Below are 6,120 nucleotides of genomic sequence, written 5' to 3'. Positions count from 1 at the left end.
AAGAAGCAGAGTATGCATAGTTAATGGCGGCAATAGTTGTTCCTATAGCTTCATCCAGAAAAACATACAGAACAGAAATAGAATGGCAGCAATGAATGGTAATAATTTCTAAGATCTTTTAAATGATTATTAGATGGGAAAACCATTTCAGACAAGATATTTAAAAGACACTCACCTTGCTAAACTAGCTAAATAAATAAGTATGTTGCGATGGCTTTAACATTGATGCCTTTAGGGGGTAGTTTTACTTCCGACCAGGATTAAGTTAGCTGCTTCCTCACTTTCTGTTTTTATGCCAAACGGAACTAAATGATGCCTTATATTTGAAAATCGGTTCTTATTTTCCCATAGTTTTTGTTTCTTCTATGAAATCAAATTTATTCTATAACCCATCACATGACATGTGGCATCCCATATACACTCTCATATAATTTTTGGATTATTGCCACATGGTATGCAGCTGAAAGGGCTGAAGGGTGCTGCTTTATTTTCTCTGCACTGAGTAAAAGCAGCAGTGAGTGAGATTTGTGTAAATATGTGCATGTTGAAGCTGGAGTTACATACCGTGTTTAATAGGCCTTGGGAAAATGCTCAGTCATGCACAACCTTAAGACATCGTTTACTTCGTAAACAAAATTCCTGACCAGGCTTTATTCTCTAGAGGCTGATGTGGTTAAACATTAAATTAGACACTATGAGACATAACTCTACCTTTTTGAATTTCCCTAAGCTGCAATAAATGATCAGGATCTGTTTTTAACAATAAATATGTAGCGTTCAAGAGTGGATAACTTCTATCACTGGGAAGAACGTTATACATCTATTCACCAGTGTGTTGGTAATAAAACACAAGCAGTGCAAAGCTTCTCTTTTGTGTCGTAATGACACGTTACGAATGAGCTGTAGATTCAGAGGGATTAGGAAGGTGTAATTAACCCAGATACAAACCTGGAGAATTTAGAGAAGGCATCAATATGACAGAGACAGCAATTAGCACACGCGTGTGCATGTGTCAGTGTGAGGAGCTTTCAAACAGACTAAGCCAAAGTCCCCCTTGTGCAGCGTTTTTTAGCTAAAAATGACAGGTCTTGTCTCATTCAGACAAAAATCGCAGGCGATATGTCTCGACGCTGCATTACAAGCTTTCGCGGCTTTGAGATGTTTGGTGTGATCAAAACGAAATTCCACAAGGGGCTCAGCATAAAAACAGTGATTATGGAATCCGGTGTCAGGTAATTCCTGCTGTTACAAGGCACAGAGTTTCTAAATGACAACTGTTTGTAAGTTTGAATTATATCCCACCTTGAGGCTGCAGGCAGTTGGGAAGAGTGCATCAATCTCTGATACATCTCTTCTTCTATCTCAGCTGGTAGAAAGAAGTTCATTTGTGATCTGTGACATTTTTAAAACTCAATAGAGGTTTTGACAGATTTGACAGAGGATGATAAATCTGTCACTGGCAGTAATTAAGGCTACGTGGCCTGTTTATTGACACATTGTTTGGTATTAATCATTACTAAATGTGACATATCCTCTGTGACATTTACTGACACATGCACAGTCTGGATACAGAATGTAGAATCAGCTTTAATCCAGTTAAAACATTAACCTTAATAAACCTAGTGTGTATATTTTGGATTGTCTTAAACAAAGGTAAAAACTATTACAAAACATCATTGCTGCTGTTGAGTAAATATTTTGTGGTGCCAAGGAAGCCGAAAGCACCCTGACAGGGGACCTTAGTTTCAACTAGCACAGCTGATTTGGTACGATGTTTGGCTCTTGACATTTTGACTGTTATTACATTTTCACACACTGCTGATCACAATATTATCCAGAGCAGGAAGTTGCTGCTTTGTTACCCTCTGGGTCCCAGACCTTTTAAATCATATATTTGATCTGTTATGATTCTTTCCTGTCAAATTGTTTTGAAAGTGCCTTAAAATAGCTTTCAGTGTGGCAATGGTGGTGTAGGGGGTTAAGCGCGCGACCCATGTACGGAGGCCTCAGTCCTCGACGCAGGCTGTCGCGGGATCAAAACCACACCCATTAAAGTTTATTTGTTACTTTTTTAAGTTGATCACACTTTCTGTTTGCCTGTGGAATGAATATAACACGACAAAGATCTTAAAAACTAGCATCTCCTTAAAAAAAACTAGAGACTCCTGTTGGCACACGTGAGCAAGCAAACAATAAAATCAGGACCCCCTGCAGTTTGCTTATCACTGTGGAGTTGGAGTTTAAAATGCCGTCACATACATCATATACCTATCTAGCAAAAACAATGTTAGTTAATAAAAAGAAAGGTAAAACTTAAATAGTATATGCATTCACTGTATGAAAAACAGCTCACGTACATTTTCAAAAACAAAACAATCACAACAAATCACAGCAAAACTCAAAACCTGATTCTTAAACTAAACAAAATAATATAAAACAGTCATAATGATGGGTCAATATGAAACGTTTGGGTTAACAGTTATGTTAGCGTTGTTTGTATATAAATTAGGAATTTGCTGCCGTATGGAGTAAAACCTTTGTACACAAATTGTAGTGGAATAACAAATTTTCCCAGACATCCCTCTCCCCAGACACCACCTCCAGCTCCTCCGGGGGGAGCCCAAGGCGTTCCAAGGTCAGCATGTCCTGGGCTGTCCCCTGTACCTCCTCCCGGTGGGACGTGCCTGAAACAACTCCTGAGTGAGGCATCCGGTATAAATACCTGAGCCACCTCAACTCCTCTCAATATGGAGGAGCAGCGGCTCTACTCCGAGCCCCTTCTGGATGGCTGAGCTCCTCACAGAGCACAGAGTCGGGGTCACAGAGAGGGACACAGTCGAATGCTTTCTCCAGGTCCACAAAACACATGTGGACCGGTTGGGCAAACTCCCATGAACCCTTGAGTACCCTGTAGAGGGTATAGAGCTGGTCCAGTGTTCCACGGCCGGGACGAAAACCACACTGCTCCTCCTGAAGCCGAGGTACGACTATCGGCCGGACTCTCCTTTCCAATACCCTGGCATAGGCCTTACCAGGGAAGCTGAGGAGTGTGATCCCCTTATAGATGGACCACACCCTCAGGTCACCCTTCTTCTGAAGGGGGAAGCACTGCAGCCTGAGACACAACCTGAAAACTTTAAATTCTCTGTCTTTGGGTAATAAGGATAACAACCTGAAACACATACGGCCAGTTCTACACAGAAATGGTGCAGCAGACACAAAAGTAACCTTCTTCCAAGTTCCCTGGTTCAAATCTCTTTAGAAAAGTTGTGTGGTGTGCTTTAGAGAAGAAAGCATAAAAAGGACACAGGACAATGATTTGTAGAGATTATGCAGAAATGACCCACCCCCAGTCCGATCGGAGATTTGAACCAAGAATATTTTTGCTGCAGGAGAATAGTGCTAACTATGTAACCACCCTGAAGCTCAGAAAGTAAACCATGTAACAAAAACACCCCAGTCATTAATTTAATCCCTGCAGCATGCATCCGATCATTTCCTGCAGTATCTAAGTATAAAACCGAAGGATACCTGGGCAGATGACTCAGCTCTTTTGAGAAGCAGCAGTTTCACCTTGTGAGCATAAAAATTCACACCTTACTTCTTGTCAGTTCAGACACATGCCTCTGTCACAGAGGAATCAGGGTATGGACATTAAGTCTGTGTTGTCCTTTGAAACTACGTTCTTTTAGTAGTTGGTGTTTTACAGTTTCATTTTGATTTTAGATTGATGTTGAGTGATTTCATGCTGTGGCCCAAACTTTTTTCCCAGGAGTATGCCCCCTGAACAATGCAGGTGAAGGAAGACTGTTCATGCAATAGCATCTTTTTCCTCAAAGATGTTGTATATTGTTTTTTTTCTGCCAATCAGTGTTTACCATCTCCATCATTTTTATTGTTTATATTCAATTTCGAGTTCTGTACATGAGTGGTAAACGCATTGTGTACAAATACTGATGTAGACAAGAACAGTTTTAGCCCTGGGTCATCACACTGTCCCAGCTGAAATAGGCTCGATTTATAATTTCACACAGAAAAAATAATGAGCTCCAACATTGCAACTCTTTGAAAATATAAGTTATTTTGCACATCAAGCTTTGGTGTCGGTTGAAACAGATGAGTATAATGATGTGTTTTGTGTATTTGCCTTGCACAATTTCATTCTGTCCTTGAACTATTTAAAGAACGGCACAACTGACGTCAATAACTCAAGACATAAATAGTTTCTGAGAATGATGGCTGAAATAAATACACAAAGGCAAAGGTGATTACATTTGCAGTATTGTAAAAGGTAAACTCATTACCATCTTCAAGGGCGAAAAGCATTTTTTTAGCCATTCCCATTGTCTGTGCACCACTTCTCTGAGAGAGCAGCTGCAAAAAATATGGCATGTGTGAAAAGGAGGTGACCTTGCTGGCAGAGCATAAGCAGGCTCTTTATTGAATGCATTCATGAAATAATGACTATAAATGATGGGAAACATCAGCCGAGAGTACAGCTCATGGACCAGTACAAGTAAAAGCTTATAGAACAAGACTGGAAAATTTTATGGGAACATAATTTCTCAATAGTGACTCATTTTTCAGCGCAATTGTCTTTTTCTTTTAGCTGACCAGGTAATGCTTCTAATATAAATTTATTCATACAACTTGACAGTTTAACATGCTCTATGATTGGTACAAATGGCCAAAATCTTTGAATCTGAAATTGAGCTCAACCGGTGTTACGGCTGGTAGAACTTATATAGCTTTTAGTAGTACTCAAAAGAGATTGTTATCCACCATTTGCAAGGGAAGAAATGTTACATTTAGATAAATGCAGCTGTTCTGTAAAGACCTCGTACATTTGTTGGGGAACATTAGTCAATAAACATCATTGTAAAGAACACAGAAGTTACTGAACAGATCAGAGATAAAGTTGTGGAGAAGTTTAAAGCAGGGTTAGGACATAAAACAATATTCCAACAGCAATGTTCAATCCACCACTCAGAAATAAAAATTATAGCATACATGCATTGTTTAAGCACCCTGATGTTTGTTTTAAACAGAGACTACAAAAACAAGGCACAGAAGATCATATTCCAAGAACAGCCAGTATAAACTGAAACGAACAACAGCCCAAGAACAATTCATATTAGCTAGTTTTTTACCTCTGATGTTCCAAAGTGGACCTGGGAATGACACCAGACTCATCATTATCCTGCTCCAGCCACAGGAAACAAAACCTGTAGGACATGCCAAAAGCTGTGTGCAGTGACAAGCTAACTACTTCTGGCAGTAAAAGTGTACTTCTTTGCATTTTATGAAGTCAAACTCTGGAGGAACGTTATAACTGTGCAACCTTTGTTACAGAGTTTTAAACAAATAGGAGCCATGTTGGATAATATGGATGGGATTGGGGAGAAGCTTCCAACATTCCTACATGAACTTTTGACTTTCAAGTTGGTACTTGAAAAGTTCTACTTAAGTGGACACACATACAGATAATGCTTAAAAAAAGCTTAGATTCTATCAAGTCAAAAATTTAATGGACATCTAAACCTCCATGCAAACATTTAAAAAGGTTATAAAAAGCTAGAAGTATTGGAGGTTTGGAACTCTCAAGTTTTTATAAATATTGGCACATATACAATATATCTTAAAATGGATTTGGAAAAATCCATCAGACAGTCTATGTATAGAAATTAAACAAACCCTTTGTAAGGCTACATGTTTCTCAGATCCATTTATCAACCCTTTAATTAAGCAGCACAGCTGTTTTAAACACATCAATATCTGTATATCTCTGACAGTCTGGTGGCAATATCTCAAAATGAAAAGCTCTTCAATTCTCCCATGCAGACAAATTTAGAACAATCCAGACATACTGCAAAATAAAAAGGCTAACTTTTCAACATGGAACAGTAAAGGAATAAATTATTTCAAGGACTCTTTAATGTTTTAAAAGATTCTTAATGCATTGATACGTTTTCAAATTCTTTGGATATCACCAACTAAAATCTATTATCCAGTTCAAATTTAAGATTAAATGAATTAACATAGAACTTCTGCTGGTGATAACTAGCTTATTTAAACTTTAACACCCAAAGTTATCCTCCAAAACCTACAGAAAACTTTCAG

This window comes from Girardinichthys multiradiatus, chromosome Y, assembly GCF_021462225.1.
Source record: "Girardinichthys multiradiatus isolate DD_20200921_A chromosome Y, DD_fGirMul_XY1, whole genome shotgun sequence".
Taxonomy (NCBI): domain Eukaryota; kingdom Metazoa; phylum Chordata; class Actinopteri; order Cyprinodontiformes; family Goodeidae; genus Girardinichthys; species Girardinichthys multiradiatus.
The sequence above is the reverse complement of the archived record's forward strand: the minus strand, read 5'-3'. Positions refer to the sequence as shown.